This window comes from Galeopterus variegatus, unplaced genomic scaffold (genome assembly GCF_000696425.1).
Source record: "Galeopterus variegatus unplaced genomic scaffold, G_variegatus-3.0.2 Scaffold1003, whole genome shotgun sequence".
In the NCBI taxonomy this organism is placed as follows: domain Eukaryota; kingdom Metazoa; phylum Chordata; class Mammalia; order Dermoptera; family Cynocephalidae; genus Galeopterus; species Galeopterus variegatus.
The window spans coordinates 167,087-194,074 of NW_007727114.1; the positions used below are offsets into that span (position 1 = coordinate 167,087).

Sequence of the window (26,988 nt, forward strand, 5' to 3'; positions counted from 1 at the left end):
GGAGTTTTTGTTGTATTTTGTTTAGGTGGGGAAGGGGCTGTGCACCCTCTGGTTTTGTGATTCTCTTCTGCCTTGCATGACGCCATTGCATTTTGCTTCACCACCCAATTGCTGAAGAGCTCTTTCCCCTCTGCCTTTTTCTCCCCAAGAAGCTATGACTTACAAAGACTGCCCCACTTCCTCTGTAACTCACATGGACTTTCAGGTTCTTTCCCTGTAGTTTTGTGTTTGATCCACTCAAAAGTTTTTGGTGTGTTAGAATTTTCATATTTAGCATAGACTTAACCTTTTCTGGCAGTAGTTTTAGATCAGCCTGAGGCCCCTTTATTTTCTCTCTTCTGTCTTCCTGGCAGTTTTTTTCTTCTTCCTTCATTTATAACAAAGCCATTCAGCGTGGTTGGGTTGGGGTGGGAGCGTGAGATTGTGCCGTACAACTTGGTAAGTTTTGTCTTTTACATTTATTTTGAAGTTTCAGCATTCTGTGTATTCAAGTTATTCCGAGGACATGGTTTTTATGTAGATTTACTTTTCCCTTCTTATTTTGTACAGTTTGGAGAGGAAAAATTGGGAGTCATGGAGTTAGGCAGATTCCATTTTCTTCAGATACTCAGAAGTGTCTGGTGCATTAATGAACAAAACTTTAACATCATTTTAGTCTGACCTTTTTGTTTCCTTTTTGTCTTCTTTCGTGTCTGGCAACGGATCGCAACCCTCAGTGTCACGCCCACANCTGCGCTCCCAAGCGGCGCACTGTAGCAGTGCGCCACCGGGCCGGCCCTTAGTCTGACATTTTAATCTTTTTTCTTTTCTCTTTTTTTCCACCACCTCCTTTTAGCACTATTTGAGATTTTTGGGGAGAAATTCTTCTTTATCCCTAAGAAAATGACAATATATTATTTTTAAAGGTTTAAAGTATTACCTTTCATATTTAAGTTGTTAATCCATATGAAATTGATTTTTTTATGTGGTTGAGATAAGAACCCAACTTCATTTTTCTTTGTGGATAACCATTAATTCCAGAATAATTTACTAAATATTCCCAACATTTCCCACTGATCTACAGTGCCACCTCTATTTTATATTAAGTTTCTGTCAAGTTGTTTGGTCTAGTTCTGTTCTGTTTATCACTGCCTATTCTTAAACAGTACCTCACTATCTTTATTACTAGAGCTTTGTGATTTTTGTCATCTCTTAGGACAAATCCTGCTCCTTTTTCTTTTTTTTTTTTAAATTTGAATTTATCAATATACAATATCGTTGATTTTCATGTCCCTTTGCCAATTCTTCTTATTTTTCTTTTTTAGTGATATGATTATTTCTGGGCCTTTAATTTTTCATGTAGATTTTATTTTTTTATTTTTTTAATTTTTTTTCCTTTTTGTCTTTTTTACTGACCGGTAACGGGATCGCAACACTCGGTGTCGCGCCCGTACTGGGGACCGGCAACGGGATCGCAACCCTCGGTGTTGCGCCCACTCTGCGCTCAGCCAGTGAGCGGGAGCCAGTCTCCACATGGGATCTGAACCCTCGGCGGGAGCGCCACCGCGCTCCCAAGCAGTGCACTATCCAGTGTGCCACCGGGCCAGCCCTTCATGTAGATTTTAGAATCAGCTTTTCAAGTTCCTTAAACTTTTGAAATTTTAATGTGAGTTGTATCATTGAATCTTTAGATCAATGTCGAGATAATATCTTTAAAGTACTAAGACTTCTTTTTCTTGAACATGACATGTCTTTGCATTTGTTTAATGCCTCTCAATGAAGTTTTAAGTACTTCTCTATAAAGATCAGCTTTTGTTAGATTTGTGTTTAGATGTCTCATTTTTGTTGCTATAGTAAATGAAATCTGATAATAGATATACAGTTAATTTTTGTATGTTGGTCTTATATGCAGCCATATTGCTAAACTATTTTAATATTTCTTTAGATATTTTGGGTTTTCTAGGTAGATAGTCGTATCATCTGCAAATAATGACAGTTTTATTTGTTCTTTCCAGTTATACTTCTTCTTTCTTTGGCAAATTCTAGGGAAAAATAAACAAAATAGAACTCAGTGGATACACTGGTCCTCTTCCAAAGGTTTGACTAAGGATGATCTTAAAAAGAGACAATAAAAAGTGTTAGGGAGGATATGGAGTAAGTGGAACCCCTATACATTGCTGATGTGAATATAAAATGGTGCGGTCATCTTAGAAAACATTTTGAAATTTCCTCAAAAAATTAATCATAGAGTTACCATATACAATTATACTCCTAGGTTTATACCCAAGAGAACTGAAAATGTACTTGTATGATTATACAGAAATTTGTACAAAATGTTCATAGCAGTATTATTCATTATAGCCAAAAAGTGGAAACAACTTAAATATTCATCAACTGATTAATGGATTAAACAAAATGTGATGTATTCATACAGTGGAATATTATTTATCCATCAAAAGGAATGAAGTATTGATACAGTTACAAAATGAATAAATCTTGAAAACTGTGGAATATACTATAAAGCATATGTACTTCACAGGGCCTGGTTTTCCAAAGCCTTGCAGTTTCAAATATTGACATTGCGGAGGACTGGAAATCTTCCTCAGGCTATAAGTCTCTGTTGCAAGATAAGAATTGTGGCACAGCAAGGTTGCTGGCTCAGAGAGAAAATTAGTTACTGATTGATATCTAAGTTGCTGGAAAACCGTAGAGGGAGGAGGAATGTTTGCTAAGATCAAGCTTTTGTTGATAGCCTTACTGGAATGTCATCTGGCTTGTTTCACTGAAAGTTACCAGCCTATATTGTTAAACTATAACTCCACCTATGTCTCCTCCTGTAACTTCCTGGTCTGGAAAATAAATGCAGGAAGAGAACCCCAGTTCGGGGTTAATTTCCCGAGGAAGGGTTGCCTCTTGCTGGAGGGTCCCAGGGAAGTTAACCACTTCGGGGCTTCTCACTGCTCAGAAGAGATGGGCTTTGAGTAATCCTTTGCTTCTCCATCACCCAGGGGAAGTGGGGTGACAAATCCATGCGGGGCGAAGCAACACAAAGCAACAGAAAACATAGTAAATGAAAGAAGTCAGACACAAAAGCCCAGATATCACATATATAATATATATGATTTAATTCATATGAAACTTCCAGAATAGGCAAATCCATAGAGACAGAAAGTAGTTTAGTGGTTGCCAGGGCTGGGGGGAGGGAAGTATAGGGAGTTACTGCTAATGGGTATGGGTTTTTTTGGAGGCTGATGAAATTGTTCTAAAATTAGAGGTGATGATTGCACAATTCTGTGAATATACTACACACCACTGAATTATGGATTTTAAACTGAAGTTTGAGTGAATTTTGTGGTATTATATATATTATATCTGAATTTTAAAAAGAGCAACTGCTTACATAGTGTAATTTTAGTCTCGTGGGCTCCTCATTTTATGCAAAAGTTTCTGTCACCTGAAATTCAGTTTCTTTGATATTTATTACTTTTGGTTTTTAGACCTTTATGAACCTCAAATTAAAATAATGATGTACCTCAGACGGGAATGTATGTGTTAAGGTGTGTTAATATGTGTAAGTCATATTAACCTGGAAGGTGGTTTCTAGTCTTAGGGCATGGCACTATCTCTGGTCCTTGTAGTGGTAGAAAATAAGAGAGATCAGTGGTGAACTGTTTTGTTTTGTTTTTGTTTTTGTTTTACAATTCAGAGAAAATAAGTATATGGGTTTTTTAAATTTTTAAACTTTAAAAATAAAAATGCTTTACTAAGTCCATGAGGAAAATGTATAGATGTTCAGATTTATTACCTGTTGTGTTTTTCCTTGACTAGAAGGAAGTCACTTATTTAAGCCACTGAAATATGAATGTCTGGGTATACTTAAAAAATAGTAACAGAGCTCAGCTTTCTAATATTTTCTCCCATTTGAATCAAAAACAGTCTTGAAGCTAGGTTAGTCACTTGTGGTTCTTTGCATGCTGCTCATCACTAGTCTAGGTGAACTTTACAATTTCTTTCAAATATTACCCTAAATAATAACTTAAACCTCATCAGTTAACATCTTAGGGTGAGTAGTTAGTGCTCATCTGAGAGCAAAGCTTTGTATGACGGTTGACATAGGATTGTGCTTGGTTGTGGTAGGTTTACAAATTACAGGGCTGTATTAGGTGATATTTTATATCTGTCCAGTTCTGATAGTTTCTTACACAATGCGCAATTGTATTAGGATAATACAGTTATTATGTAAGGGAGTGCAAGGTGTAAGAGATGAGAATTTAGAGACAATAGCTGGGATGATTCCAGTTAATAGAGCTAGGAGGAGAGGCTGTACTTGGTGCTTATTTTTCCAGTTTATAGCAGCTAAAGGAGTGTTTCTTCATGTATTATCCTTTGACCTTTGAATTGGCTGCTATTGCTTTGTGGATGAATGGAAGTTCAGTTAGGTTTTCATCTTTTACTCTCTATACCCACAAATTCTCCCTTTCAGCTGGGTGGACAGATTTGTCCTATTTCTTTCTCTTCCCCCTCAAGTGCATCCTGGGCCCTTTTTCTCTTTTGGTGGTATTTTTAGCTATCTCTTTTTGGGAGAATATTAGGAAAGAATCTGAAAATGTAGATGATGCTTTTTCATATAGAATTTGTGAAGTAGTAGAACTATATTCTGATGTTTTGGGGGCTGGGGTAGGGTAAGAATTTTTTGCTTAGTGACCAAACTTCTCTTTCAAACCTTTTGTAGTTCTGATTATCTAGAGTAGGAGAACAATATGAGGTTACTTCAAAAGTTCATGGAAAACTAAAATTAAAAGAGAATATGAATCTTTCCATGAGCTTTTTGAAGTACCCTCATAAAGTACCTTTTCTTCTTTCTAGTATTTAGTAGAGCTAGTATTTAGTAGAAAGAGTACAGGATTTGGAATCAGGAGACCTAGATTAAATTTCCTAATTTGTTTGATCCAGGTTGGGCAACTGAATAAGTCACTAAGTTCTGTGAGTCACAATTTCCCCATATGTAAAATGGTGATATTATTATTATTATTATTATTATTATTATTATTATTATTATTATTATTATTATTATTATTATTATTATTATTATTATTATTATTATTATTATTATTATTATTATTATTATTATTATTATTATTATTATTATTATTATTATTATTATTATTATTATTATTATTATTATTATTATTATTATTATTATTATTATTATTATTATTATTATTATTATTATTATTATTATTATTATTATTATTATTATTATTATTATTATTATTATTATTATTATTATTATTATTATTATTATTATTATTATTATTATTATTATTATTATTATTATTATTATTATTATTATTATTATTATTATTATTATTATTATTATTATTATTATTATTATTATTATTTTGTCTTTTTTGTCTTTTTTTCGTGCCCGGCAACGGATCGCAACCCTCAGTGTCGCCCCCGTACCGGGACCGGCAACGGGATCGCAACCCTCAGTGTTGCACCCACACCTCGCTCAGCCAGTGAGTGGGAACCAGTCTATATGTGGGATCCAAACCCTCGGCGGGAGCGCCGCCGCACTCCCAAGTGGCGCACTGTAGCAGTGCACCACCGGGCCAGCCTAAAATGGTGATATTATTAATGCAATCTGTACTAATCTCACAAAAATTCTATGAGGACCAAATGAAATAAAGTATATGAAAGCCTTTGTAGCCAGTAAATTGGTATATACATACTATTATCTTTTTGAAGAAGATAGGGACAGTCTTGAACTTGGCCAGATGTATTCTATATGTATGCATTCTAGAAGGTATGTTCTGATTGTTTCTATGGTTCATTCTTTCAGTGGTTCGACATTCAGGATTTTGAATGTATGAGAAAAACTTAGTGAGTTAGTAACATGCATCTCCTAAAGTGTTTCAACAATTCATTCAGTTGATGGCGTATGTATATAGGAAGCACTTTGCTGATCTCTGAATAAGGAAGTGACTCCTAGTTCAAAAAATCTTGACTACTAATCTTTGGGTGATGGCAGATAAGCAGACCTTTGTGTTCAACTTCACACAAAACCAGTAAAATCATTCTACTACTGTTAGATCAACATGCAAATGTGAAATACAAAAAATTATGTAAAAATTATAATTCTGTCTTATTTCTCTCCTTTATTTCCTTGTTGTGACTAAACAGTATGAAGTGAACAATGTGCTCTTTTTCTCAACATATACTTTGAATTTATTTTTAAGAAACATCTAGGGCTGTCCAGTTAGCTCAGTTGGTTAGAGTGTGGTGTTGTAACACCAAGGTCAGGAGTTCAGATCCCCATACTGGCCAGCCACCAAAACCACCCCAAAACATCGAGAGTTGTAATATAGTTCTCCCATTTATACTATTTTCAGTTTTTCTGGTTCTTAGGGTAGATATCTTTTCCCTCGGTATAGCTCAATGACTTGTAGGTAGTGCTACTAAGAGATTTTCTTGAATTGAGGGGATAGATTTTTGTAACTGCTCTATTGAAGTACATTTTAAGCTTTTTTTTTTTCTTTTCTGGTTCAAGAAATTTCAATTAGATTGTGAATTTATAGAGCCTTGGTGGTAGCAAAGAATAAGTCTTTTGCTACTATAATTAAAATGACACTTTAATTTGCAATTTAATAGAAGGTGGAAATCATGGAGCCATATTTTCTTTGATTCATTCTCAGCTTCCTTGAACTTGTTAATGAGAGGTTTATGTACACCCAGAAGGAAAAAGCCTACCGCATTGACTCATGCTTGTTATTTTTAGTTTTATATTCCAAACTGAGGCTGGTGTAAGTTAATATAAGCACTAAGTGAGTAAAGGAGACTCTCAGCATTTGAAGGGGAATGAAGTTCAGGAGATAAGGGGAAACAATGCAGTGTGAAGGTTATAAGAATATAAGAATCTGGAGTAACTATAAGAAAAATGGAGAGCACATAGGTAATGAAGACTATGCGAGAGCCAGTCCTATACGTCACAAAATTCTGCTTTTCTCTGAAATACTCCTGTCTAAAAGTGTCATTTTCTCTGTTCTTCCCTTCTTTTTCTAAAGGCTGTATTAGTTGGAGGTTTGTGTTCTGCAGAGTGATGTCTGTGGACCAGTATTCAGACATTTACCCCAGGATATATTCCTGCATGTTCAAGGATTTGCTTTAAGGACTCATGGGACTTACTATATAGTTGTATTCATGGCTGAGATTTATTATAGCTAGGTACTAAAGATACACAGGAGGGTCATAAGGAGAGAAAAATAGAAGTGGAATCTGGGCAAATCTATGTGCAGGCTTATGCCATCTTCCTCTCATGAGGAGTCAAACAGAGTATACTTCCCCTGGCACGTAAAATGCAGCAACACAAGTGTCGTGTTTCTGCCTAGGGAAGTTTATTAGAGCCCACGGTTTTTATTGATGGCTGGCCATGTAGGCCAGACCCTCTGCCTAGCTTGTAGCAAAATTCCAGGTTCCCAGAGGGAAAGCAGGCATTCAGCATAAATCATAGTGTTTACACAAACAGTCAAGGCACAGTGAACCAGTATTGTCAATTAACATTAACTGGGGACACTCCAAAAGCCAAGTTCCCGGATGCATCCAAGGGCCAACCTTACAAGCAGACCTTTCTGTGGATAGCAGTCTCAGGCATGCTATGTTAACTCTTTTCTGCACAGAAGTCAACCATATTTTGAAGAAAGCCATTTTGAATTAATTTTTGTATATGACATGAGATATCAACCAAAGTTCACTTTTTTTATGTGTGGATACACAATTGTTTCAGCATCATTTATTGAAAAGACCATCTTTTCTCCATTGAATTGCTTCTGTCCATTAGAAAATCAATAGGTGATACATATATTTATGGCTCTGTTTCTGAATTCTGTGTCCTGTTCCATTCTTCTATTTGTCTGCCTTGTTGTCAATACCATACTGTCTTGATTATAGTAGCTTTATGATCAGCCTTGAAATCAGGTAGTGCAGGTCCTTAAATTTTGTTCCTTTTCACATTCTATTCAGATCCTTTGCATTTTTTTGTCAATTTTAACTTGAGCTTGTCATTTCTACAGAAAAACCTGGTGAGATTTTGAATAGCATTGTTTTAATAAACCTGTAGATAAATTGGGCAAAACCGACATCTTAATATTGAGTCTGCTGATCAATAACTTGGTGTATATCTCTATTTATTTAGGTCTCTAATTTTTCTCAGATATATTTTGTAGTTTTCAGTGTACAGGTCTTACACATATTTTGTCGGATTTATCCCTAAGGATTTCATAATTTTTGTTATTGTAAATAGAATTTTCAAATTTAAATTTTTAGTGGTTCATTGGTGATATATAGGAATACAATTGATTTTTGTATATCTTATATCCTGCATCCTTGCTAAATTCACTTGTAAGTTCTAGTAGCTTTTTAATATAGATTCTTAAAGGACTTCTATGTAGATGACCATGTCTGTGAATAAAGACAGTGTAAAATCTTCCTTTCCAATTTGAATGTCTTTTATTTCTTTTTCTTGCCTTATTGTACCAGCAAGTACAATATTGAATAGAAGTAGTGAGAATGGATATCTTTGCCTTGTTGGTTATCTCAGGGGAAAAGCATTTAGTCTTTTGCCAGTAAATGTGATGTTAACTGTATATCTTTTGTAGGTGCATTTTCTGTGGTTGAGGAACTTCCTTTCTATTCCTGGTTTGCTGAGAAATTTTGTAAGGAGTGGTTCTTGGATTTTGTCAAATGCTTTTTCTGCATCTGTTGAGGTGATCATATGGTTTTGTACTCTTTTCTTTTAGTTTGTTTATACGGTGAATCCCATGTTAAACCAACCTTGATTCCTGACATAAACCCCACTTGCTCATGATGGATTATGTTTTTAATATATTGTTGGATTGAATTTGCTAAAATTTTGTTAAGACATTTTGCGTTTATATTCATGAGGGATTCTGGTTTGTAGTTTTATTTCTTTTGTCACGTCTTTGTCTAGTTTTATTATCAGGGTGATGTTGGCCTTGGAGAATGAATTAGAAAGTATTCCCTCCTCTTCAATATTCTGAGAGAGTTTGTGTATAGTTGGTGTTATTTCTTCCTTAAATGTTTGGTATAGTTCACCAGAGAAATCATTTAGGCTTCGAGTTTTGTGTGAAGGCTTTTAACTGAACATTCAATTTTTATTTATTTATCTTTAATTGTATATATTTTGGGGGTAAAGTGTGTTGTTTGAGTACACGCATATATCGTGCAATGATTCACTTAGGATAGAAAGCATAGTCATCACCTAAACAGTTATCTTTTCTTTGTAGTGATTACATTCAAGATCTTCTTTTTTTTTTATTCCTTTTTGTCTTTTTTACTGACTGGTAACGGGATCGCAACCCTTGGTGTTGCGCCTGCACCGCGCTCAGCCAGTGAGCGGGAACCGGTCTCCACATGGGATCCGAACCCTCGGCGGGAGCGCCGCCGCGCTCCCAAGCGGCACACTCTCCAGTGCGCCACCGGGCCGGCCCCAAGATCTTCTTTTCTAGCTATTTAGAAATATGCAATATAATATTATTAGCTGTAGTCAGCTAATAATAAGCACCAGAACTTATTCTTTTTGTCTACCTATAACTTCGTACTCATTAATCCACCTCTTGAGTCCCTCCCCCCCCATCCCCCTTCTTTTCCCAGCCTCTGGTAACCATTATTCTACTGTCTGCTTCTATGAGAACCAATTTTTTTTTTTCTTTTAGATTCCTTATATGAGTGAGATCATGTAGTATTTGTCTTTCTGTCCCTAGCTTTCTTCACTTAATATTATGGTCACCCGTTCCATCCATATTGCTACAAATGACAGGATTTCATTTTTTTTATTCCTTATATGAGTGAGATCATGTAGTATTTGTCTTTCTGTCCCTAGCTTTCTTCACTTAACATTATGGTCACCCGTTCCATCCATATTGCTACTAATGACAGGATTTCATTTTTTTAAAAATAGCTAAATAGTATTCTGCTGTATATACTCATACATATACCACATTTAAAATATCCATTCATCCACTGATGGACATTTAGATTAATTCCATGTCTTGGCTATTGTGAGTGGTGCTGCAGTGAACATGAGAGTGCAGGTGTCTATGATATATTGATTTCATTTCCTTTCCATATATGCACAGTAGGGGGATTTCTGGGTAATAAGGTAGTTCTGTTTTTAGTTCTCTGAGGAACTTTCATACTGTTTTCCATAATTGCTGCACCAGTTTACATTCCCACTAACAATTTAGGAGAGTTCTCTTTTTGCTGCATCCTCACCAGCATTTATTTTCTGTCTTTTTGATAACAGCTATTCTAATGAGTGAGATATCTCACTGTGGTTTTAATTTGCATTTCCCTGATAATTAGTGATGTTGAGCATTTTTTCATGTGCCTGTTGCAATCGTATGTCTTTTTTTGGAGAAATGTCTCTTCAGACATTTTGCCCATTTTGAAATTGGGTTATTTGGTTTTTTGCTGTTGAGTTGTTTAAATTCCTTATATATAGTTTTGGGTCTTAAATTTAAGTCTTTAATCCATTTTGAGTGATTTTTGTGTATGGTGAAAGATAGGGTTCTAGTTTCAGTCTTGTGCATGTGGATATCCAGTTTTCCCAGCACATTTATTGAAGAGGCTATCCTTTAACTAATTATATTCTTGGCACTATTATCGAAAATCAGTTGGCTGTTAAGTGTGTAGGTTATTTCTGGGCTCTCTATTCTGTTCCATTGGTCTGTATGTCTGTTTTTATGCCAGTGCATGCTGTTTTGGTTACTATAGCTTTATAGTATATTTTGAAGTTAGATGGTGTGATGCCTCCAGCTTTGTTCTTTTTGGTCAAGATTGCTTTAACTATATGGAGTCTTTTGTGGTTCCGTACAAATTTTAAGATTGCTTTTTCTATTTCTGTGGAAAATGTCATTAGTATTTTGATAGGGATTGCATTGAATGTGTAGATTGCTTTGGGTAGTATGCACATTTAATTTAAAAATATGTATATGGACCTATTCAAGTTATCTACTTATTCTTGAGTGAGCATTGATTATTTGTGACTTTTGAGGAATTTGTTCATTCACCTAAGTTGTTGGATTTATTGACATGAAGTTGTTCATAACATTCCCTTATTATCCTTTCAATATCTATACACTCTCTAGTAATATAATCTCTTTCATTCCTGACACTGGTAATTTCTGTCACCTTTATGTTTTCTCTGATCATTCTAGCTAGAGGCTTACCAGTTTTCTTGATATTCTCAAAAGAGCCAGATTTTTTTCATTGATTTTTCCCTATTGTGAGTTTCTTTTCTAGTTGATTGATTTCTTCTCTGATCTTTATTATTTTCTCTCTTCTGCTTACTTTGGGATTATTTGCTCTTCTTTTTCTGATTTCTTAAGGCAGATGTTTCTCAACTCTTATCAAATAGCAAATATTTTGTAATGCTCCCTCCAGGATCCTGAAATTTAATTTAGGATAATATAACCTGCCCCATGCTAATTTTTTTTTAAAAATCAGTATATCAAATTAATTGTAACTGAGGAATAAAAGGAAATAAATTTATAAAATAGTGATAGCTCTTTTAATATGTAAACAACCAGGTGAGACTGCACTGTTGCTAGACACATTAATGAAATCAGGTACTTGTCTGTGTGCACAGGTTCACTGTGAATGTTACAGTTTGGATTAGAATGTGGCCTGATCTCATTTCTCAAAGGAAACATACAATATGGTCAACAGACATGAAAAAATGCTCAACATCACTTAGCACTTGGGAAATGCAAATCAAAACTACTTTGAGATACTATCTCACTCCAGGTTTTGGTTAATATCCAAAAGACTAAGAATGACAAATGCTGGCAAGGTTGCAGAGAAAAAGGAACCCTGTTGGTGGGACTGTAAAATGGTGCAGCCCTTATGGAAAATAGTATGGAGGTTCCTCAAACAACTACAAATGTGACCCAGCTATTCCACTGCTGGTTATATACCAAGAGGAATGACCCAACTATTCCACTGCTGGGTATATATATACCCAGAGGAATGGAAATCATCATGTCGAAGAGATACCTATGCTCCCATGTTTATTGCAGCGTTATTTATGATAGCCAAGAGTTGGAACCAGCTTAAATGCCCATCATTGGGTGAGTGGATGAGGAAAATGTGGTACATCTACACAATGGAATACTATTCTGCTATAAAAAAAAATGAGATACTACTGTTTGCAGCAACATGGAGTGACTTAGGGAAAATTATATTAAGTGAAATAAGCCAGGCACAGAAAGAGAAATACCACATGTTCTCACTTATTTGTGGGATCTAATAAAAATAAGTAAATAAACAAATGAACGGAGTGGGGGGAGGGAAGAAGACAATAATCACAACAATTTCTTGATTTTGTTAAGACATGTGAACAGATATGATGTTGGTAGGGAAGAGGGGGGAGAGGGAGGGAGGAAAAGGAGGAATTGATAAAGGGACACAAAAATCAACTATTATTTTATATTGATAAAATAAAATTAAATAAATAAAATAAATAATATAAAATAAAATAAAGAATATGGCCTGATCTTAGGTAATTGATTTGAGACCTTGTTTTCTAAAATAAGCATTGAGTGCTATAAATTTTTCTTGCAGTACTGTTTCAGCTGCATCCCATAAATTTTCATGTGTTGTTTTTGTTTTCTGTCAATTAAAATATACTGTTAAATTTCTCTTTTGATTTCTTCATCGACTTGTGGGTTATTTAGAAGCTTATTATTTAGTCCCCAAGTATTTGGCTATTTTCCACATGTATCTCTGATTTTGGTTTCTGTTGTGGTTAGAAAATATACATTCTAAGACTTGAATCTTTTTAAATTTATTGAGAATTGTTTTATGACTCAAAATATGGCATATCTTTGTAAATATTTTGTGTGCACTGGAAAGACTGTGTATTTCACTGCAGTGAGTGGAAAGTTTTATAAATGTCAATTATGTCAAGTTGTTTGATAGTGTTCCAACCTTTTGTGTCCTTAATTATTTTCTGTCTACTGGTTCTACCAATTATTGAGAGAGGGATGCAGAAGTCTCTGATGGTAATTGCAGATTAGTCTGCTTCTCTTTGCACTTCTATTGTTTGTTGTTTCACCTGTATTGAAACTGTTGTGAACATTTAGAACTGTTATGTACTCCTGATGAGGTGACCCTTTTATCATTATGAAGAGGCCCTTTTATCTCTGGTAATGTTCTTTACTTTGAAATGTACTTTATCTGATATAAATATAGCTGCACCAGTGTTCATTTTCATTTTTTTTATTAAAGACTTAATTTTTTAGACCAATTTTAGGTTCATAGCAAAATTGAAAGGAAGGAATAGAATATACTGCCTGTCTTTGAAATGTACTTTATCTGATATAAATATAGCTGCACCAGTGTTCATTTTCATTTTTTTTTATTAAAGACTTAATTTTTTAGACCAATTTTAGGTTCATAGCAAAATTGAAAGGAAGGAATAGAATATACTGCCTGCCCCAACACATATGTACCTGCCTCCCCATTAACAACATCCAGCACCAGGGTGGTACTTTCGTTAGAACTGATGAACCGACACTGACACATCACTATCACCCAGAGTCTATAGTTTACATTAGGGTTCACTCTTGATGTTTACATTTTAAGGATTTTTCAAATGTATAATGACTTGTATCCAACATTATAATATCATACAGACTAGTTTCACTTTCCTAAAAATCCTCAGTGCTCTGCCTATTCATCCCTTCCCCTAACCCCCAATCCCTGGCAACCACTAGTCTTTTTACTGTCTCCACAGTTTTTTTCTTTTCTGTAATATCATATAGTTGGAATCATACAGTATGTAGACTTTCCAGATTGGCTTCTTTCACTTAAGTAACATGCAATTAAGGTTCCTTTGTGTCATTTCATGTCTTGATAGCTCATTTTTCTTAGCACTGAATAATATTCCATTGTCTGGATGTACCACAGTTTATTTATCCATTCACTACTTACAGGTATCTTGGTTGCTTCCAAGTTTTGGCAACTGTGAATAAAGCTGCTATAAACATATATGTGAAAATTTTTGTATAGATACAAGTTTTTAACTCCTTTAGGTAAGTACCAAGTAGCTCAATTGCTGATTCATATGGTTAGAGTATGTTTAGTTTTGTAAGAAACTGCCTAACTGTCTTCTAGAGTGGTAGTGCCATTTTTCATTACCACTGGCAATGAGTGAGAGTTCCTGTTGCTTCACATCTTCACCAACGTTTGGTATTTTCAGTGTTCTAAATTTTGGCCATTCTAATAGGTGTGTAGTGGTATCTCTATTGTTTAACTTTCATTTCCCTGATGACATATGATGTGAAGTATCTTTTCATATATTTATTTGCCATCTGTATATCTTCTTTGGTGAGGTGTCTGTTAAGGTCTTTGGTCCATTTTTAATCAGGTTGCTTTCTTATTGTTGCATTTTTTGTATGTTTTGGATAAGATTCTTTATCAGATGTGTCTATTGTGAATATTTTCTCCTAGTCTGTCACTTGTCTTCTCGTTTTTTTAACATTGTGGTTTGCAGAGCAGAAATTTTAAATTTTAATGAAGCACAGCTTATCAATCCTTTCTTTCATGAATTGTGCCTTTGGTGTTTTATTAGTCTGTTTCTGTTGCTTATAACAGAAATACCTGAAACTGGGTAGTTTGTAAAGAAACAATACTTATTGCTTACAGTTTCGGAGGGTGGGAAGTCCAAAGTCCAGGGAACACATCTGGTGAGGGTCTTCTTTGGTGGTTACTTCAGCTATGCTGGGTATCACATTGCGAGAAATGCAGAAGCAAGAGAGAGAGCACTTCTCACACGCCAACAGAACCACACCCATGACCACTATTAAACCATCAACAGATTAATCCATTCACCAGGGCACAGTCCTCACAATCTAATCACCTCTTCAAGTCTCCACCTATTAACTACCATAATAAGATTTCCCACCCTCTTCACATATCAGTGGAGAATAAGCCTCAGTGAGCTTTGGGAGGACATCCAATCCATAGCATTCTACCCCGGCCCCACCAAACTCATATCATTTTCACATGCAGATACATTCATTTCATCCCCAAAGGTTTAACTTGTCCAACTCAGAAGTCCAGAGTCCCACCTGTGAAATCAAAATAAGTTATGTACTTCCAAAGTACAATGGTGGGACAAACAGTGTACTTATTCCCATTTAAAAAGGGAGAAGTAGACCAAAAGAAAGGGGTAACAGATCCTAAGCAAGTCTGAAACACAGAAGGGCAGTCATCCAGTCTCAAAGCTGGCAAATCATGTACCTTGACTCCGTGTTTGATGTTCTCTGCATGCCGGTGTGGCGGTTGGACCTGCAAGTCCTCAGGCAGCTCCCCTCCTGTGGCTTTCCTTGTCTCCGACTGTATTAGTCCGTTTTGTGTTGCTATAACAGAATACCTAGACTGAGTAATTTATAAGGAACAGAGATTTATTTGGCTTATGATTCTGGGACAACTGCATCTGATGTGGTCCTCAGGCTGCTTCTACTTGTGGCAGAAAATGGCAGGCAGCTGGTGAGTACAAGCAGATCACATGGTGAGAGGAAGTGAGAGAGAGAAAGAGGGGAGGTACCATGACTCCCCCACAACCCCCCCAATGGGTGAGCATTAATCATGAGGGATCCATCCCCATGATTCAAACATCTCCCAACACTGCCGCACTGGGGATCAGATTTCCACATGAGTTTTGGCGGGGAAACGTGTCCAAACCCTATCACTGGCCATACTTCAACTCTCACAGGCTGTCATTGCACACTGGTAGCTCAACAGTTCTGGGGTTTCCATGGTGGTCCCACTGTTATGACTCCACTGGACATGGTGCTGGTGGGGGTTTCCTGCTGCTACTTTGACCCCACATTTCCACTCAGCTTTGCTCTAGCAAAGGCTGTCTGTGCTGACTGCCCCTGTGACAGCTCTCTTCCTGGGTCCCCAGGCTTTTCCATACATCCTTTGAAATTGGCGTGGAGGCTCCCAAGCCTTCAGAGCTCTGACATTCTGCGAGCCTGCAGACCTAACACCACATGGACTCTGCTAAGGCTTCCAGCTTGTATCTTCTTTTTTTTTTTTTTTGCCTTTTTGTCTTTTTTCGTGACCGGTAACGGGATCGCAACCCTCAGTGTCGCGCCCATACCGCGACCGGCAACAGGATCGCAACCCTCGGTGTCATGCCCACACCGCGCTCAACCAGTGAGCGGACCGGTCTCTATATGGGATCCGAACCCTCAGCGGGAGCGCCGCCGCGCTCCCAAGCGCCACACTCAACCGAGTGCGCCACTGGGCCGGCCCCAGCTTGTATCTTCTAAAGCTCAGGTCCAGCCACACCTGGGGCCAATTTAGCCACAGCTGGAGCAGCCAGAGCAGCTGGAGTGCTGATATGGGGAGCAGCATCCGAATGTAGGTCTGGGCAACAAGCCCATGGAGGATCCCTCAGGCCTGTTCCCTGAGACCATTCTGTCTTTCTAGGCTTCTGGGCTTATGATAGAAGGGGAAGCCTCAAAAATCTCTGAAATGAAATGCCTTTTAAGGTCTTTTTATTTTCCTTCTCTTGATAATTCCTTTCTTCTGTACTAATCTCCTTAGCAAATGGTTGCTGGGCTATACCATTGGTTTCTTCTCTAGAGCAGACTGTTACTCTTTATGTGGCCAGGCTGAGACTTTTCCAATTTTTTACTCTCTGCTTCCTTGTTTTTTTTTTGTTTTTGTTTTTGTCTTTCTTTTGTCTTTTTCCATGTCCGGCAACAGATCGCAACCCTCAGTGTTGCCCCCGTACCGGACCGGGGACCGGCAATGGGACCGCAACCCTCGGTGTTGCTCCCGCGCCTCGCTCAGCCAGTGAGCGGGAACCCCGCACCTCGCTCAGCCAGTGAGTGGGAACCGGTCTGTATGTGGGATCCGAACCCTCGGGCGGGAGCGCTGCCGCGCTTCCCAAGCGGCGCACTATCCAGTGCGCCACCGGGCCGGCCCCGCTTCCTTGTTAATTATAAATTTTAGCTTTACCTCATCCTTTTGCTGCTGTAACTCAGTATGGGCTGTTACAAGTAGTCATGCAGCTTCCTGAATGAATGCTTTACTGCTTAGAAATTGCTTCCACCAAATACCCTGGGTCAGCACCTTTAAGTTCCACATTCCGTAAACTTTTGAGCATGAACAGAAAGTAGCCATGTTCCTTGCAAGTTCATAGCAACGGTGATCTTTGCCCCAGTTTCCAATAAACTCCTTATTTTTATCTGAGACCTCCTTAGAATGGTCTTTACAGTCCTTGTTTCTATCGGCTTGCTGGTAACCACCATTTAACCCAGTCTCTAAAATATTCCACACTTTCTTCACCAGCATCTAGTCTTTTCCTAGCCTGTTCCTCTAAATTTCTTCCAGTCTCTGACCAGTACTCAGTTCCATTGTCGCTTCCACATTCAAATATTTGTTTTAAGCAACACCCCACTTCTGTGGTTGGTGTCTGTATTAGTCAGTTTCTTTTGCTTATAACAGAAATACCTGAAACTGGGTAATTGGTAAGGAAATAATTATTACTTACAGTTTCAGCAACGCAGGGTATCACATAGTGAGAAAGGCAGAAGTGAGAAAGATAATTTAATTGTGGTATGGGTGTGGTTCCTTTAAAAGGAGAGTGTTTGTGAAGCTTTCTCTCTCTCCTGCTTCTGCCATCCTCCATGTGACACCCTGCTTTGCTTTGAAAAGTCACTACCTACCAACAAGGCCCTCATCAGATGTGTTCCCTGGTCTTTGGACTTCCCAGCCTCGAAACTGTAAGCAATAAATATTGTTTCTTTATAAATTATCCAGTTTCAGGTATTTCTGCTATAAGCAAAAGAAATGGACTAATACAGATGTTTTATCTAAAAAGTCATTTTTGGCTATTAATTCTTCAAAAAAATTTTTTGTTTTTCTTTTCTCTCTTCTTCTGGAACTCCTATGATGCATATGATTGGTATGCCTGATGGTTGTCCCTCAGGTTCTGTTCATTTTGCTGCATTTGTCTTTCTTCCTGCTTCTCAAATTATATAATTCCAGTGGTCTTATCTTAACATTTGCTGAGTCTTTTCTGCCTGCTGAAATCTATCAGTGAACTCCTCTAGTGGATTTTTCATTTAATCTGTTGTGCTTCTCATCTTCAGAATTTCTGTTTGGTTCTTTTTTATAATTTCTGTTTCTTTACTAACGCTCCTTATTCATACATTATTTTCCTGATTTTCATTAGTTCTTTGTCAATGGCTTACTTTAGCTCGTTGAGCATATTTAAGACAGTTGATTTATTATTTTTTAATTTATTTTTATTGGTTATGAATATTCATGGGGTACAAAGCAGATTGTCATCACTCGTGCTTAAGATGTGATGGCCAGATTGATACTGGCAGTATGCCCATTACCACAAATTGTGGTTATACCCTATGTCCCAATTATCCCTGACCTCCCTCCCCATCCCGCTTTCTCCACTCCTCTTTGTATCCCTAGGTATGTTCTCTCCCTCTGCAAGTCCAACACTCCACTGTGGTCTTTCTTTCCTTTCTTTTTTCTCTCTTAGCTCCCACTTATGAGTGAGTACATATGGTATTTATCCCTCTGTGCTTTGTTTATTTCACTCAACATAAGTTTCTCCAAGCTCATCCATGTTGTTGAAAATGGGATAATTTAATTCTTTTTTATGGCAGAGTAGTATTCCATGGTGTACATATACTACACTTTTCTTATCCAGTCGTCCATTGATGGACATTTAGGTTGGTTCCATATCTTGGCTATTGATATACAGAGCTGCAATGAACATGGGAGTGCAGGTATCCCTTCAACATGATGATTTCCATTCCTTTGGGTCTATACCCAGCAGTGGGATTGCTGGATCATATGGAAGATCAATCTGTAGTTGTTTGAGAAACCTCCGTATGATTTTCCATAGTGGTTGTAATAATTTACAGTCCCACCAACAGTATAGGAGCATTCTCTTCTCTCCACACCCTTGTCAGCATTTGTTATTCTCTGTCTTTTTTATTGTAGCCAGTCTCACTGGGGTGAGGTGATAGCTCAATGTGGTTTTAATTTGCATTTCTCTGATGACTAGTGATGTTGAGCATTTTTTCATGTACCTGTTAACCATTTATATGTCTTCCTTTGAAAAATATGACAGTTGATTTAATATCTTTGACTAGTAACTCTAATGTCTGGACTTCCTCAGAGATGGTTTCTGTCTTTTTTTTTTTCCCTGAGAACAGGCTGTACTTCCCTGTTTTGTTTTGTTTTGTTTTTTTGTATGCTTTGTAATTTTTTGTGGAGAACTGAACATTTTGGATAATGTGGTAACTCTGGGAATCAGATTTTCCTGCTCCTTGGGCATTTCTAATTTTTGCTTAGTGGGTACTGCAGTCATCTGTTTAGTGACTTATTCAGACTCTTTTTGAAAAGTCTATATTCCTTCTTCTATGTGGTCACTGAAGTTTCTTTTTCATTGTATTTGTGGTCAGCCAGTGACTTTGCAGAAGTTTTCTTAAATGTCTGGATACAAAAACAAAACAAAACAAAACAAAACAAAGATGTATGTGTCTTTCAATCTTCCCCTTCTGCTGGGGAAGCCACTGCAGCCTCAGCGGCCAAAAAAAAAAAAAGGCAAGCATCTGCACCAGTCCTTCAGGGAATTGGGAGAATGATCAGATGTACAATCCCAAATTTTCTGGAGGTCAGGGTCCTTACTGCTGGTCTTAGCACCCATCAGCCACACCAGGAACGTTAGCTGCTGTCCCCTATGTTGCAAGGCTGTGGAAAGGGGGGTGGTGGCTGATTCGTGCACACTGCTCTCACCGAATTTCAGCAGCCTCTCCCTTCATCAAGCATATCTCTGGTTGCTGTGTCAGATCCGGCTTCCAGAGTTCCCCAAATAGTTGATCCTGATTTTTTTTTTCCAGTTTAATGATTGTTTCAGTGGAGGGATCAATCCTTGAAGCTGTCTATTCCACCATTTTCTGTTATATCACTATGATAATCCTTTTTTAAAATGTAGATAATATGGCAAAAACTATATTTGCCCATGCATTTACCATTTCCAGTGGCTCTGTATTCCTTTTTTTTTTTTGGTAGATCTGGGTCTCCATCTGGTATTATTTTTTTTCTGTTTGAAGGACTGTCATATTTCTCACAGCAGGTTTGCTGGTGGTGAATTCCTTCAACTTTTATGTGTTTCAAAGTATTTTTTCTTTTTATTTCACCTTTGTTTTTCAAAGATATTTTCACTGGTAAGGAATTCTAGGTTAGCAGTTTTTCTTCTTCCTTCAAATACTTTAAAGATAGTGCCACACTTTTTTCTAGCTTGTACTGTTTCTGTCTAGCCTTGTCTTTTTTCTTTTGCACATAATGTGTATTTTTTTCTGGCTACTTTAAAGATTTTATCTTTATGACTCGCTTTAAGCAATTTGAGTATGATGCTTCTTTATGTAGTTTTCTTCGTTTTTCTTGTACTTGGGGTTTATTGAGCTCCTTTTGGTTTGTAGTTTTCATTAAATTTGAAAAAATTGTGACCATTATTTCTTCAAATGTTTTCTTGATTTTTCCTTTTCTCACCTCTTTTTCATGGATTCCAATTACGCATGTATTGGTTCACTTGAAGTTGTCCCATGTTTTTTTTAGTCTTGTTTTCTTTCTTTGTTTTAGTTTGGATGCTTTCTGTTGGTATGTCTTCAAGTTTACTAATGTTTTCTTTCGCCATGTCTAATCTGCTGTCATTTTTATCTCAGACATTGTAGTTTTCACCTTTAGGAGTTTTATTTAGGCATTTAAAAAATATTATTTCCATATTATTTCCATGTCTCTTATTAACACATTTAGTTTTTCCTGTAGTTTCTTGAACCTATAGAGTACATCATAATTTAGTAATCCTGTCTACTAAATTTATCACCTTTCTGAGTCAGTTTTAATGATTGATTTTTCTCCTTTTTTTTCTTTTTTTGTATTCCTGGTAATTTTTTTTTATTGGATACCAAATATTATGAAGCTTCTTGTGTTGTGTTGGATAATTTTCATTAGTTTTTGAGTTTCACTCTGAGATAGGTTAAGTTACCTGGGAATAGTTTGTTCCTTTCAGTCTTGCTTTTAGCCTTTGTCCTGAGGGATGAGACCTGCATTTAGTGTAAGTTTAGTTTTCTGAGGCAAGGTCCGTCATAGCACACTAGTCAGTGGCCCTAAGGTTTGAGATTTTTTTTTCTGGGTCTTGACACTAGTCACTATTTCTTGCTCTTCCCTGAGATTTGGTTGCTCTTCCTTGTAATCCTCTTAGGCAGTTCTTTCACCAGCCTCTGATTGTTTCCTTACATGTATGTGCTATGAAGTACTCAACTGTCTATTGTGGGTGACTCAGTGCAGATTATCTCTCTCTGCACAGCTTGTTATTATCCAGTTCTCAGCCTTGTGGACTTTAGACTACTTGGATTCTTCGTGCTCCCAGATTTATCTCCTCAACTCAGGGAGACCATTAGGATCTGCTTGTATTACTGCTTTCTGTACAGTAAGCTTACTGTCCCTTTGTCCAGGAAATAATCTTGGAAAATAATCATCATATGGTTTATCTCATTTTCTTTTCTTACTGTGAATGATCACTGCATGTATTGCCTATGTCCAGTGTCTTGAGAGTCAGGGTTTCACACATTTTGTCTGTTGTTTCAGTGTTTCAGGTGTTAGGGTAATCTCATCCCTGTCAGTCTATCTTAACTGGAAGTGAAAAAAAGTGATTATCAGAATGGGGTCATTTTTTTGTATTTAAATAGACTATACAAAAATCTGGAGCAGAGAATTCAGGATAGAGACTGGGAAACTACATGGAAAAGGAGATTTCTGCATTAGAGAGCAGGATGTGATGACATTTAGCTCAGAAAAAACAAATTTGTTCACTGTGAAAAATTAGAAACTGGACAATGTAGGTTTATGAATGAAAAGTAAAAAAAATAAATTTTATTAAGTTATAAAACTAATTTTGTCTTAATTTAGCTTAAAGAAAGGCATTCTCTAGTCATCTAACATTTAATTTTTGAACAGTTGTCTTAGAACATTTCATTTGATTTCTGAATGAGATTACTTATTTTGTTTTAACATTCCAGAAATGGTGATACAATGTAGTTGCTTATATCATTCTTTTTCACTTCAGAACTTAAATTTTAACAATTATAACAGATAATGCCTATTATATTTACTTAAAAATTAAATATATGTTACTCTTTAAGCATATGGGGTAAAATTAGAGTTTAGTATACTTATGTTAACTAGTAGATATATGGTGCCATCTAATGGTTAATATGAAAACTATGTAGTAAATATCAAAATGCTTTGCTGATTAAATTTATATATGCTGATTAAATTTAGCACTGGAATCTTTGTTGCTTTAAGTGTCCAAGGTACAGTTTTTATTTAAACACTGAGATATATGTATATTTTCATTTCAATTTATAGTATTTTTTAAAATTCAACAACGCCAGTGTCTGTTTCATCATATTTAAAGCCATATATATGCAATTCACATATTTTAAAGTATATTTAATATCAATTTTGCATGTAAAACAAATTTTAGTAAACAGGTCAAATTTGCACACCTTCCAATTCACATATTTTAGAGTATATTTAATATCAGTTTTGCATGCAAAACCAATTTTAGCAAAACAAGCCAAATTTGCACACCTTCCATCTGAAGTCTTTTTTAGTTCTTGTTCCTTCATCCTAGATCCAGGGTGTAGTTTGTAATGATTTGTGCTAGAATCTCAGTGCTATTGTAAACAGAATTTGTTCTTCCTTCCTTCTTCTCTCTCTCTTTTTATAAAATATATCCAGGGCTGGCTGGTTAACTCAGTTGGTTACAGCACTGTGTTATAACACCAAAGTCAAAGGTTCAGATCCCTTTACAGGCCAGCTGCCAAAAAATAAAAGAAAGAGAAAAACAAAATATATCCAAAACATAAGAATATTTGATTAGATTGGTGATTTTTAAATGTTGTTCTAGATTCCTAGGGGTTTTCTGGAGCCATTCCAGAGGCCGTCATAGAGGTAGCTAAAGTTGGAAAATTAGCATATTGAAGGCTCTAAAATTTCTGCATTGAAGAAAAGTGTTCAACTATGTTTAGCTTAATATTTTCCAAATACATTTCATCATGGAGCTCCCTCCCAACCCACTCCCCTTTAAAAAAAATACCACATTAGCACCCTGTTGATCTAGTGCTCCTCAGACCTCATTTTGGCAATTGTTGTTCTGCATTCCCTTTTTAAGGATGAAGGGATCCTTATATACATTTTTATTGTAATGAAATAAAATTAGTTGTTTTTTAATCATGTAATAATACTTAGTTTTTATCAGAAATTTAACAAATGCAGAGAAGTGTTTTGAAAATAAACGACATTTGTAATTCCACCTTCCACAGATGACAGCTATTAATATTTTAGAATATCAACATATAGCCTTTATGTACGTATATTCACAATTTAAACAAAATGGAGATTATACTCTGTGGCTGGTTTTGTATTCTGAATTTACATTACAGGTATTTTCTGATATAAACCACTTCTGTTTTATTTTCTTATTATTTGATGTTTAATGACAACATGGAATTTGATTGTATGAGCATACTCTTATTTATTTATTATTCATTATTATTTATTAACCGATCTGCTATTCCTGGAGTTTTAAATATGTAAATTATTACACTATTTCTAATAGTATTGCAATAAGTACAAAACATTTAAAATGTTTTCATTTCTCTGAATATTTCCGTAGAAAGAAAAATCTCATATATCAACAAAAAATTCCTGGAAATAGACAATTTGGGTCAAAGAATATCCTCATTCTTAAGGCCTTTTATAAAATTTGTAGGAATTTATGTTGGTAGTAATCACATTCAAGACTGTCTCATTTACATTCTTGTCATCTGTTGGTTAAAAAACTTTGTCAAATTAATATATTATTGTTTTAAATTACATTTCTCTGATTACTATGAGGTTGGATATTTTTAAAATTTTAACAGTGATTTAACATTAAGTAATTAAACATAATTTATCTTTGGTTAATGTCCTCATCAACTTCTTTTATTTAAAAATATTAAAGATGTGTTAAGCATGATTAAATTTTTATTAGGGTTTTTTTTTTTTTTTGGTTGTGTGTTAAATTTTGCCCTCCGTTGTTTAACTTTGAATTTTGATTGTGGTTTTTTTATATATATATATAATTTTCATATTTGTATGTAGGAAAAAGAATCATTTTTATTTATAATTTCTTTGTTTTATTTTATGTTTATAAACTTTAACTTAAAATCAAAATTTATCTAACTTGACTACTTTTGCAAATAGTTAACACATTTTTCTGGTTCTGGTTATTAAAGAACTATACATTAACTATCAACCATTTGGAAAACGGATTAAGAAAAAAAATAGAAATCACATATAATCCCATATCCATAGATAGCAACATCATTTATTGAATAACAAATTTATTATTTCTTTAATGATTTGAAATGTTTTCTTTAGCATATACAGATTTACTTTGTATATTGGATATTACTGAATTTTTTATACTGTATTACTGTTCTACCTATTCTTTTGTTTATATCATACTATTTAATTGTAACTGGGTAATACATTTTAAAATTTGGTTTAGTCACACCTCATTATACATCTTTCTAAACATTTTCTGTCTATTCTTTACTATGAGTTCTTACAAATAAACCTTTTATCTTGACAAATATGCCTTTATGTTTACCTAAACAAGTATCTTTAATCCATAGTAGCCACTATATGTTTTCTATCTATAATTTTGTAACTTAGAGAATGTTATATACATTAGCAGGAGTAACCATATATATATTTTGGTTTCCATTTTTGGTTTCCATTTGCATGGAATATCTTTTTCCATCTTTAGTGGATTGAACTATGTCCCCCCCCAAATTCATTGAAGTTGAATTGTTTCCCCCGAGTTTTATATATTAGAAACTTAGCAACCACTGTGAGTGTTAAGAGGGTGGGAAATCCTATTATGGTAATTGATTGGAAGTTGAAGGTGATTGGATTGTAGGACCATGCAGTAGTGAATGGATTAAAAATGGTGGTCCAGGGGCGTGGTTCTGAGGGCTTTAGAAGAAGAGGGAGGAGAGTCTGTCTTGTTCTCTCTGCTTACACTGTCTTGCAATGTGAGACCCCTGTCGTATAACTTCGTATAATGTATGCTATACGAAGTTATTACGACAGTTGATTTACAGTGACCCAGGGGTCTCACATTGCAAGATGGTGGAAGCAGAGAGGGCAGAGGAAGAGAGACAGACTCTCCTCTTCCTTTAAAGCCCTCAGATCCACACCCCTGACCACCATTATTAATCCATTTTTGGACTTCCCAGCCTCAGAAACTGTAAGCAATAAATTTTGTTTTTCTTTATGAATCACCGGTTTCAGGTATTTTGTTATAAGCAACAGAAACGGACTAATACACCATCCCTTTACTGTCCATCTGTGTGGGTCTTTATAGGTGAATGAGTTTCTTTTGGCAGCATGTAGTTGGGTCTTTTTAAAAATTCATTCAGCCAGTCTGTATCTTTTAAATGGGGAATATAATCCATTTACATTCAAGATTGTTATTGGAAGGTGTTGCCTTACTCCTGCCGTTTTGTTAGTTGATTTATGGTTGTTTTATATATTCTTTGTTCATTTCTTTCTCTTCTGTTGTTTGTCTTTGCTATTTGGTGGGGGTTTTGTGGTGATGAGATATAATTTCTTTCTCTTTCTCTTTTGTGTATATGCTCTACCAGTGAGTTTTATTCTTTCACATGTTATCATGATGGTAGTTATCATTCTTTTGCTTCCAGGTGTAGGACTCCCTTAAGGATTTCTTGTACGGCTGGTCTAGTGATGATGAACTTCCTCAGTTTTTGTTTGGGAAAAACACTGTTTCTTCTTTATTTTTGAAGGATAACTTTGCTGGCTATAGCAATCTTGGCTGGCAGGTTTTTTCTTTTGGCACTTTGAATATTTCATCCCATTCTCTCCTGACATGTAAATTTTCTGCTGCGAAATCTGGCTGTTAGTCTAATGGGGATTTCCTTATAGATGACTTAATGTTTTTCTCTTGCTGTTTTTTAAATTCTCTCTTTGTCTTTGACTTTTGACAATTTGACTGCAGTGTGTTTCAGAGAGGACCTATTTGGGTTAAATCTTTTTGGGGATCTTAGAGCCTCTTGGCTCTGGAAGTTCATATCTCTCCCAATGCTTGGGAAGTTTTCAACCATTATTTCATTAAATAGGATTCTATGCCTTTTCCTTTCTAGGAGGTTTTCTTAAAATTGCAGATTCCCCAGGATTTGGGGTTTTCTATGTAGATAATCATGTCTTCTGCAAATAGGAACAGTTTATTTCTTCCTTTCCAATTTGTATGCCTTTTATTTCCTCTTTTTTTCTTTAATGTACTGCTGAGAGCTGATCAGTAGCATGTTAAAAAAAACTGGTGAGAGCAGACATCCTTGCCTTGTCCCCAAACTTGGGGGTAAAGCATTCAGTTTTTCACCATTAAGTATGATGTTAGTTGTAGATGTTTTTTAAGATTTTTTAAAGTCAGTTGAGGAAATTCCCCTCTTTTCTTATTTTTTTGAGAGTTTTTTTTTTTTAATCATGAATGGGGGTTGAATTTTGTCAGATGCATCAGTTGCAATGATCTTTTGATTATTCTCCTTATACTGTTAGTATGGTGAATTACATTGAATGATTTTTGAATATTGAATCGACTTTATGCTGGTAATGATATATAATTCTTTATATGTATTTACTAAATTCCATTTGCTAATATTTTATTGAAAGATTTTATGTCCGTATTCATGAGAGTTATTGGTCTATAGTTTAGGGGTTTTTTTTTTTTTTTCTGACTTTGGTTTTGGTATCAGGGCAATTATAACATGAGCTGGGAAGTATTTTCTTCTCTTCTGTTTTCTGGAAAATATT

The 26,988-nt window shown here is 35.7% G+C and overlaps 1 protein-coding gene across 3 annotated transcripts in view; it reads left to right on the forward strand.

Annotated features, from left to right (window-relative positions):
• LOC103591661 (synaptotagmin-14) overlaps positions 1-26,988 on the forward strand; it is a 208,192-nt gene that overhangs the window by 13,490 nt on the left and 167,714 nt on the right. The gene's annotated exons all lie outside the window — the stretch shown is intronic.